Source organism: Solanum dulcamara, chromosome 7, assembly GCF_947179165.1.
Source record: "Solanum dulcamara chromosome 7, daSolDulc1.2, whole genome shotgun sequence".
In the NCBI taxonomy this organism is placed as follows: Eukaryota; Viridiplantae; Streptophyta; class Magnoliopsida; order Solanales; family Solanaceae; genus Solanum; species Solanum dulcamara.
The window spans coordinates 48,447,126-48,457,224 of NC_077243.1; the positions used below are offsets into that span (position 1 = coordinate 48,447,126).

At 37.6% G+C, this 10,099-nt stretch overlaps 1 non-coding gene across 1 annotated transcript; it reads left to right on the forward strand.

Moving 5' to 3' along the window:
• The first annotated feature begins 8,608 nt into the window (after window positions 1-8,608).
• LOC129898074 (small nucleolar RNA R71) lies at window positions 8,609-8,715 on the forward strand. Its single transcript, XR_008768991.1, has one exon. It is a non-coding gene; the product is annotated as a small nucleolar RNA R71 (small nucleolar RNA).
• Window positions 8,716-10,099: the final 1,384 nt, after the last annotated feature.

Sequence of the window (10,099 nt, forward strand, 5' to 3'; positions counted from 1 at the left end):
GTTGATAATTGCTCTAGGAGTGCCAAATCGAGTGGAGATGTGCTTTTTGAGAAAGTAGGTCACCACCTTTGAGTCATTGGTGGGAAGAGCTACGTCCTCAACCTACTTGGACACGTAATCTACTACCACTAAGATATACTGTTTTCCATAAGATGATGGAAATGGACCCATGAAGTCCATGCCCTATTCATCAAAAATTCGACTTCCAGGATGTATCTCAATGGAATTTTGTGTCTTCTTGAGATGGTGCCCGTTTGTTGGCATTAGTCGCAGTTCTTCACATACACTGTAGAATCTTTAAACAATATTGGCCAAAAGAAACCAGATTGAAATACCTTATGCGTAGTGCGCTTTTCTCTATGATGATCATCATATGGTGATGATTGCCAGCTATCTAATGCTTAGCGCACCTCGATTTCTGGCACATACCTTCTTACCATTTGGTCTATTCCCTACTTGAATAAGTAAGGCTCGTCCCATATGTAAAACCTGACATCATGCATAAGCTTTCTCTTCTACTGCGAGGTAGCATCAAGAGAAAATACTCCACTAACCAGGTAATTGACGACATCTACATACCACGACAATTCAGTCACCTCTAGAGCCAATAGCTGCTCATCTGGAAATTCTTCTTTAATCTTTAGCTATTCTCCAACATGTGTTAAACTCTCTAACCTGGAAAGGTGATCATCAACTTGATTCTCACAGCCCTTGCAATCTTTGACCTCGATATTAAACTCTTGTAGTAATAGGATCCATCTTATGAGCCTTGTTTTTGCATCTTTCTTATTGAGTAGGTACCTAAGAGATGCATGGTCAGTGTGAACAATTACTTTAGTATCTCCCCAATAGGATTTGAACTTATTGAATGCATAAACCAGCGCTGGTATGTCTTTCTCGGTGACTGTGTAAGTTTAAGGTAAATCAAGGGTCTTGCTTGCATAGTAAATAGAGTGAAAGATCTTCTCTTTTCACTGTATTAAGACTGATCCTACTGCTACATCAGTGGCATCACATATAAGCTCAAAAGGTAGCTCCCAATTGGGAGAAATTAAAATTGGAGCCTCTGTGAGCTTCTTCTTCAACAGCTCAAAGCCCTGCATACATTTATCATCGAAAGTGAATTTTATTTCCTTCTCCAACAAACTATACATGGGCCTGGCTATTTTTGCAAAATCCTGGATGAACTTTCTATAAAACCCTGCATAACCTAAGAAACTACGCACTCCTTTTATTAAAATCGGGGGTGGTAACTTCTCTATCATTTCTATATTGGCTTTGTCTACTGCCAACCCTTATTTTGACACTTTGTGACCTAAGACAATCCCTTCCATTACTAGAAAATGAATTTTTCCCAGTTTAGGAAAAGATTTGTCTTTTTGCACCTTCCCAACACCTTGTCTAAGTTCTATAAACATAAATCGAACGATTTCCCAAAGACTGAGAAGTCATCCATAAAAATTTCCAAGAATCTTTGACTATGTCATAAAAGATTTCCATCATACACCTTTAAAACATTGTCGGAGCACTACACAGTCCAAACGACATACACTTAAAGGTATATATTCCATAAGGACAAGTGAACGTAGTTTTTCCTGATCTTCAGGTGCAATTAAGACTTGATTATATCCTGAATATCTATCCAAGAAACAATAGTACTCCTGCCCTACCAACCTATCTAGCTTTTGATCAATAAGAAGAACTGGGTAGTGATCTTTTCTTGTAGCTTTCTTCAACTTGCGATAATCCATGCAAATTCTCCATCCAGTGACTGTTTTAGTGGGGATTAACTCATTCTTTTCATTTGTGATCATAGTCATTCCTCCTTTTTTAGGCACACACTATATTGGACTTACCCATTTGCTATCTGAGATGGGATATATGATACCTACATCTAGCCACTTAATAATCTCTTTCCTCACTACGTCCTTCATTATTGGATTCAATCTACGCTGTGGTTGTGCGACTAGTTTATGTACTTTCTTCATGAAGATCCTATGCATGCACAAGGCTGGATTAAGTCCATGTAGATCAGCCATTTGCCAGCCCATAACTTTCTTTCTTCATCGAAGCACCTCCAGAGCTGCTAGAACCTTATTTTAGACAAAAAGGATGAAAGGATTATCGGTAACGTGTCATTGGGACCAAGGAATACGTACCTGAGATGGGAAGGCAATGGTTTTAACTCTAATTTAGGAGCTTCCTCAGTCGAGGGTTTGGGTAAATGACCTAACACTCTGTTCAATAGTTACCTGTTTTTTCCACATGCTCACATTGTGAGCATCTAACACATCAAGAATTTCTTATGTTGTTACATCGCCTTCTATGTCTTGACCCACTAACACTTTTTCAAGTGGATCCTTTAATTCCACATATTTCTCTGCCACTTCTTCCTCAATTACTGTTATCATAGATAACTTTTCATATATGGTAGGAAATTTCAATGCATTGTACACATCAAATACTTCCACCTTATCATAAGCTCTCATTGTGAGTCACCCGACTGCTACATCTATCAAAGCCTCTCCTGTTGCCAAGAATGGGCATCCCAAAATAAAGGAAACCTTTGGGTCTGGCTCAAAGTCTAAGATGAGAAAATCCATAGGGAAAATGAGAGATCCCACCTAGACTAAGACATCCTTAATGACTCCACCCGGTTTAGATACAGAGCAATCTGCCAGTTGTAACAAGATGGTGGTGGGCTTAGGATTTTCTAAGCCTAATTTCTTAAACATAGAGATTGGCATCAAGTTTATACTTGCACTGAAGTCACATAGTCCTCTCGTATTCACATACTTCCCAATAGTAACCTACACCGTGAAACTCCCTAGATCTTTCTACTTGGTTGGAAGCTTAACTTTATTCAAGATTCTAGAACTGCACTCATCAGTAAGTGCCACTATTTCATACTCCGCCCCTTACTCTTGTTGGACACAATATCCTTGACATACTTGGCGTACTTAGGGATTCCCTGCAAAACATCAATCAAAGGTAACTTAATTTGTAATATTTTAGCAAGTCTATGAACTTCACAAAGTACTCCTCTTCTTTCTTCTTCTTAAATTTTTGTGGGAATGGAGGAGGAGGTTTTGTTTTTGTTTCTTCGACTGTCTTTGGTTCGCTAGATTCACCTTCTTTCCCAACTTTCTCTTTACCTTTTACCTCTGCCGGCTTAATTTTGGGAGTCAATTCAACTAGGAGAAGACTACTGCGAGTGCTTGCGACATTCACCTATTTAGGATTTGGGTCAGTATTATATGGTAAACCCCCTTATTGGAGATAACTCTGTGCACTTGCCAATTGCCCAAGATATTTTTCTAAATTTTGAGTAGCTAACTGATTTTGACGAACATCTGCAACTAACTTAGCTTGGTCCGTCATGATTTGTTTCAACATATCCTCTACACTCATGCTTCCTGATTTTCCTGAGCTTTGATTACTTTGACCTTGATTATTGTACCCTTGGTTTTAATTATTATACTGTTTTCCACCTCCTTATGGTCTGAATTGGGTCTACCCTTGATGTTGGGTTTGCTTATTTCTACCCCATGAGAAGTTTGGGTTGTTTCTCCAATTTGGGTTGTAAGTGTTCTCATAATTCTGGTTACCACCACCCCTAGGTGCATTACTCATGAAATTCACCGATTCAAGATTAACTCCACAGTATTTTGCCACATGTTCACTACTGCCACATATCTCACACCACATGTGTTGTTGTTGAACCATATTCACTGAAGCTTGCTGTTGTACTTTAGCTAAAGTGTTGAAATGCATTGTCATCATGTTTTGCATTGCTGCAATTTGTGCAGTCAATGTTGTCACTATATCAACTTCCAATATGCCTTCTTTTTTTTGAACCACAAGTCAAGAGTTTCCTCCATTTCACTCAGGATTTCCCTGAGATATGTGATTAAGCGATGTGTAGAGCTCATCATATGTTTTCTCTAGTGCCTTTCCACCTGCAGAGTCAAAAAGAATTTTGGTGTATTGTTCCAACCCTTTTATAAAGGTGTGTACCAATACCTCATTAGCTTGATGATGGTGAGAACAATTAATAAGTAGAGATTTATACCTGTCCCAAGATTGGTAGAAATTTTCTCCAGATTGTTTTTTAAAGCTTAAAATTTCAGCCCTCAACTTCGTTGTCTTCCCCGAAGGGAAGAACCTAATAAGAAACTTGCAAGCCAAATCATTCCATGAAGTGATTGAATTTGGTGGTTCTGACTTCAACCACCTCTTAGTTTCCCCCAATAAAGAAAAGGAAAATAATGTTAACCTCACATAGTCTGGAGATACCCTATTAGGCATATAAGTGTTGCTAATATCATAGAAGTTCTGGATGTGAAGTTGAGGATCTTCATGAGGCAAACCTGTAAACTGCACATTAGAGTGCAACAACTGCACCATGTTCTGTTTCAGTTCAAATCTTTCTCCAGTTGATGATTTCTAAATGCTGGAGGTGATATTCGCTATGAGTGGGACTACCACATCACGTACTATCCTGGCTGTCATCTCCACAAGGACCTCTACAGGCACTTCGTTATTATCACCCAGATTTATCTATGGTACGGGATATAGAGCAGCTACTATCCTTCTTTGCTGATGCAGAAATACTTCAGGCTCAACTAGCGACTCTACAATGTTCCCACTTCTTTCAAGTATGCCTTTTTGAGTTCTCCTGCCAAAAATAACAGCTAAGATCAAGTTGTTAACACAAACTCAACTAATAAAGAAACTTCGCACAAAAAAACTATTGCCAAATTAAAAAATTTCCTCGATAACGAAACCAAAAACTTGTTTCATCCAAATGCACACGCAAGTGTACGTGGTCTCAAAAGTAATATAGTGACCCTTTTTAAGAGCTGAATATCAAATCCACAGAGAAATACAATTAGGCGTTAGTTAGCTTTTCAATGAATCAAATTATTCATGTCTGTTTTCAAAGAGTTGAGTTCATTTATATCTATAAACTAATTATACCAAAAACGATATGAGAAACTAATTTAACGATATTAGAGAAATTTTATCAATTTAAAGAAGAGTCCCTAGGTTGTAGCACTCATAGGTTTCTAGTCTAAAATCCTTTCTTTGGTATCCAATGGGTTATTCGATTACTGATTTATAAGGTTGATTTTACAATTATGATCTTCAGACCTCTAATTACTCTTGTTGACAATTTAACTACATTGTTGAGCGGGGATAAGCATAAACCAACAAAAATGCATAGATCTAATCATCATGTTTAGTAACCAAACATGGTGTATAGATATGTGTAACGGTCATTCTATATACGAATTATTCTAGACAATTCTAGGACAAACATGCTCCTTATATTCTAGTGTTTTATCCCTTTTCCGTCTTCCAAGTCCAGGTTGACAACAAATTTGGTCTAATGGTGATCAAACATTAAAACAATAAAAACAGGAATATAAGAGCAATCACATACAAAACCCATTTTCAACCAAAGAAAACAAGATTTAAACCTTCATCTTGTGGGTACAACCCAAGAACAAGGGGATTTAACCACTTATAGTGTGTAAAATATTTACATAAATTATTAATAACATAAAAAATTGAATTCAAAATAAAAGTAAAGAAGAAAATATCTCCAAAAGTAGCTCTTCCTTCATCATCTTCAACTCTAAATCGGACAATCTGATTTACTTTTTAATAAAATATGTAAATGTGCTATTTATAACACCAAAAATGCAGAATTAAAGTAGGCGCACTGAAGTCCGCAACATGGATTTGGTTCAGTTCAGTGCAATTTTTCATTTGCTGTGTCGACATGAATTTGTGCTATACAGAACCAAGTCTGCGACACAGACCTGACACGCACCACACTATTTCGTCGAATAAATTCCAAGTTTTAGAATTTAATCTCAAAAGCCAAGTGTGCGACGCGGACATACTTTCTTATAGTGTATTTTCTTCACATTGTATTCTCAACTTCTCCTTTGAGCTCCACTTTCTATCCGATCATGTTTTGATGTTCATTCTTTCCTAATCAGCCCTGAAAGTATCTAATCATATTGGTTTGTTACAATAATACTAAAATGGAACAATATGAACTAAATTCTAGGAATTTTCTCTCAACTTGACTAATAATTTATAGGTTTTATTTGTTATTGGGCACATAAATGTATCCAAGATCACATAACCCTAATGGCATACACTTGAAGGCATAAAGGTAAATGGAGGTGGTCTTCTCCTAATCCTCTAGAGCAATCACAATCTAATTGTATCCCAAATAGCCATCCAGAAAACAATAATACTCTTGCCCTGCCAATCTGTCTAACATCTGATCATTAAATGAGACTGAATATTGATTTTTGCGAGTTGCCTCATTCAGCTTCCTGTAGTCCATGTAAATACGCCAGCCTATGACTATCCTTATCGGTATCAATAGTTACCACAGTGATGCCACCCTTCTTGGATACATATTGTACTGGACTAACCCATTTGCTTTCAGAGATAAGGTACACAATACCTACATCTAGCCACTTGATCACCTCTTTGCAGATAATATCTTTCATTACCGAATTAAGCCGATGTTGGTGTTACACACTCGGCTTGTGACCTTCCTCCATATATATTTTATGGATGCATAATGCAGGGCTAATACCATGTATGTATGACATTTTCCATCCAATAACCTTCTTCCACCTCCTCAACATGGTCAAAGTATCCTTAGCCTGCACTTCAGACAATGCCGCTGAAAGAATTATAGGTAAAGTATCATTCTCAACTAGAAAAGCATACCTCAAGTGGGAAGGAAGGGATTTTAACTCTAGCTTTGGTGATTCTTCAATTAATGGCTTGGGTGGAGGGCCCAACACCCTGTTCAATGGCTCTACAATATTTCTCTAAAAGTTTATATTTGCTATATCCAGAATCTGCAACAACTCATTGTTTTTTGCATCCCCATAAAATTCCTGGCCCACAACCACTCTCTTAGGAGGGTCTTTTGATTTGGTGTACTTAGCTTCCCCTTTCTCATTAATAACTGTGATCGTTGATAGCTCTTCATAAATATCAGGCAGCTTCATTGCCTTGTACACATCAAATACCTCTACTTTATCATGAGTCCTCATTGTCAGCCGTCCTACTGTAATATCAATCAAAGCTCCTCCAATGGACAAAAAGGTACATCCCAAAATAAATGGAATTTCCGGATCAAGCTCAAAATCTAGGATTACAAAGTCCATGGAAAAGATGAGAGATCCCACTTAGACTAGTACATCATCTATAATCCCATTTGTCCTAGCCACAGAGCGGTCTGGAAGTTGCAATAATATGGTGGTCGGCTTTGGATTCCCCAAACCCAGCTTCTTAACATAGATGTTGGTATCAGGTTTATGCTGGATACCAAGTCATATAACCCCTAACATTTATACATCTCCCAATTGTGATTTGCAATCTAAAGCTCCCTCTATCTTTCTTCCTGGCCATCAATTTGTTTTGAATCATGGAACTGGACTCTTTAGGAAGTGCCATTATTTTATACTTTATCAGCATGCTCTTATTAGCAACAATATCCTTCACATACTTAACATCCTTAGGAATGCCCTGAAACACATCAATGAGAGGCATATTAACCTATACCTGCATAAGGACTTCAATAAACTTACCAAAACATTCGTCCTCCTTCTGCTTTATGAATTTCTACAGGAATGGTTGAGGTGGTTTAGCCCAGATCTGCTTATTAGTTCCTGGTGAACTTTACCCAGCTTCACTATTTACCTTCTTTTTAGCCTTATCTCCATCCGCTGCATTTTTGTAGCTAACTCCTCTAATTGACGACCACTATGGGTATCGATGGTGTTCACCTACTTTGGATTTAGGTCAATATTACCTAACAAACCCCCCTGTGGGTAGAATTTCTAAGCTCTAGCAAACTGCCCAAACTTCTTCTCCAAGTTTTGTGTAGCCAATGATTATTGCGAACATCTGCAACCAACTTAGCCTGATCTGTCATGATTTGCTTAGTCAACATATCTTCTACACTCATACTGCCCTACTTTCCACCTTGCTGGTTTGACTGGCTCTATTGCTGATACGGCTGTCTACTACTCTATGGCCTAAATTGATTCTACCCCTGGGTTTGAGCATGATTACCACCCCACGAGAGGTTAGGATGGTTTCTCTAACTAGGATTATCGATGTTTCCATAATTTTGGTTCCCTCCGCTTCTTTAAGCTTCCTAATGAAATTTATAGACTTCGAATTTGCACCATAGTATTCTGAAGCATGCTCACCACTGCCGCACACTTCGCACCACAGTTATTGATGTACCATATTAATTGGAGCCTGTTACTTCCATAAATCTAAGTTGTTGAACTGGGTGGTTATCATGTTGTGCATGGCTGCTATTTGAGCAGTCAAAGTAGTGACTGTATCAACTTCAAGTACGCCGGCTATTTTCTACACCACTGGTCTGGCACTTCCTCTATTCCATTTAGGATTCCCTTGTGAAATATGATATAACAGTGTGAAAAATTCTGCATAAGTATTCTCTAATGCCTGTCCACCCGCAACTGAATCAAAAAAAATCTTAGTATTAGGTTCCAAGCCCTCAATTAAGGTATGTACCAACACTTTATTAGTTTTGTGATGATGTGGGTATCTTATCAATAAGGACTTGAACCTATCCCAAGCCTAGTATAAGTTCTCTCCTCCCTTCTATTTAAAACTCAGAATCTCACTTCGTAACTTAGTTGTCTTTTCCGAAGAGAAAATGCTTATCAAGAACTTCCACACGAGATCATCCTATGAGGTGATAGAATTAGCTAGTTCCAACTTCAACCACCGCTTTAATTCTGCAGTAGAGAGAAAGGAAACAAGGTGAGCCTCATGTAGTCAAGAGAAACCTTAGTAGGCATATAAGTGTCACTGATCTCCAAAAATTTCTTAATATGCATTTAGGGATCTTCTTGAGGTAAATGGGCGAACTACCTATTAGTGTGCAAAACCTACACCATATTCTGCTTCAGCTCAAATCTACCCCCAACTTTCAATTGCGACATCTCTAACTGTCATAGGTTCCATTTTCTCAAGGACCTCTCATTCATGATCGACTTGAGGCACAAGATACGTAGAGCCGCTTGTCTCCATTATTGATGGAAAAATTATTCTGGCTCTGCCAGTGGCTCTAAAATTTCCCTATCTCTTTCTAGTGCAATGACAAAAGAGACCTGTAAGAAACAGAATCTAAGATCAAGTTGTCAATACTTGTACAAATAATCCAGATACTTGAAAATAAAATATTCGATGATTTTAAAGTCAGGGTAATGGTACCAAAAACTTGTTGCTCCTAATAGCATATGCAAGTGTACGTGGTCAACTAAGTTATATAGTGGCTCTTACGAGCCAGATTATCAAACCCAATGGACTTTAATTTAGAAGATGATTAAATTTCAATGTACTTTAAGTAAATGCACGTGTGTGAAAGAAAGTTTGAATGGATTCTTAAACTAACAGTTTACCAAAATTAAATTAACTAACTAACTAACTATTGATTCAATTTCGAAAAGAGTTTGTCACAGACTTGGGGTCAATTCCAAGGCTGCAACTTAGCATGAGCTTAAGTCTAATATTGTTTAGTTTAAAATCTGATGAGTTATTAAGTTATTGATTTGCAAGGTTAATTATACGTCATGGTGTCCCAACCTCTAATTGCCTACCACAATTGATAGTCTAACTACATCATTGAGCGGGGATAGACATGAACCAACTATGGAGCATTAAGCTATCTTCTTGTTTCATAACCAAATGCAATATACTAGGTATATCCCTATCCTAGATACGAAACACTCTAAGTTTTAACCTAGAATGAACACGTTTCTTGCATTCCTTGTTCTATCCTTCAATTCCTCTCCCGAGTTCAAGAATGGACAAGAAATGTATTCTAATGGTGATCAGACATTAAAATAATAAAAGTAAGAGTACAAAAATAACTTATATGATAAAACTATCTTCATCCGAAGAAATCAATATTCAAACCATAAATCATAGCCACAACCCTAGAATAAGGGAATTTAGCTACTCATAATTCGATTCACGCTAACGGGTAGTTATTTAATCATCAAGAATTCAAAAT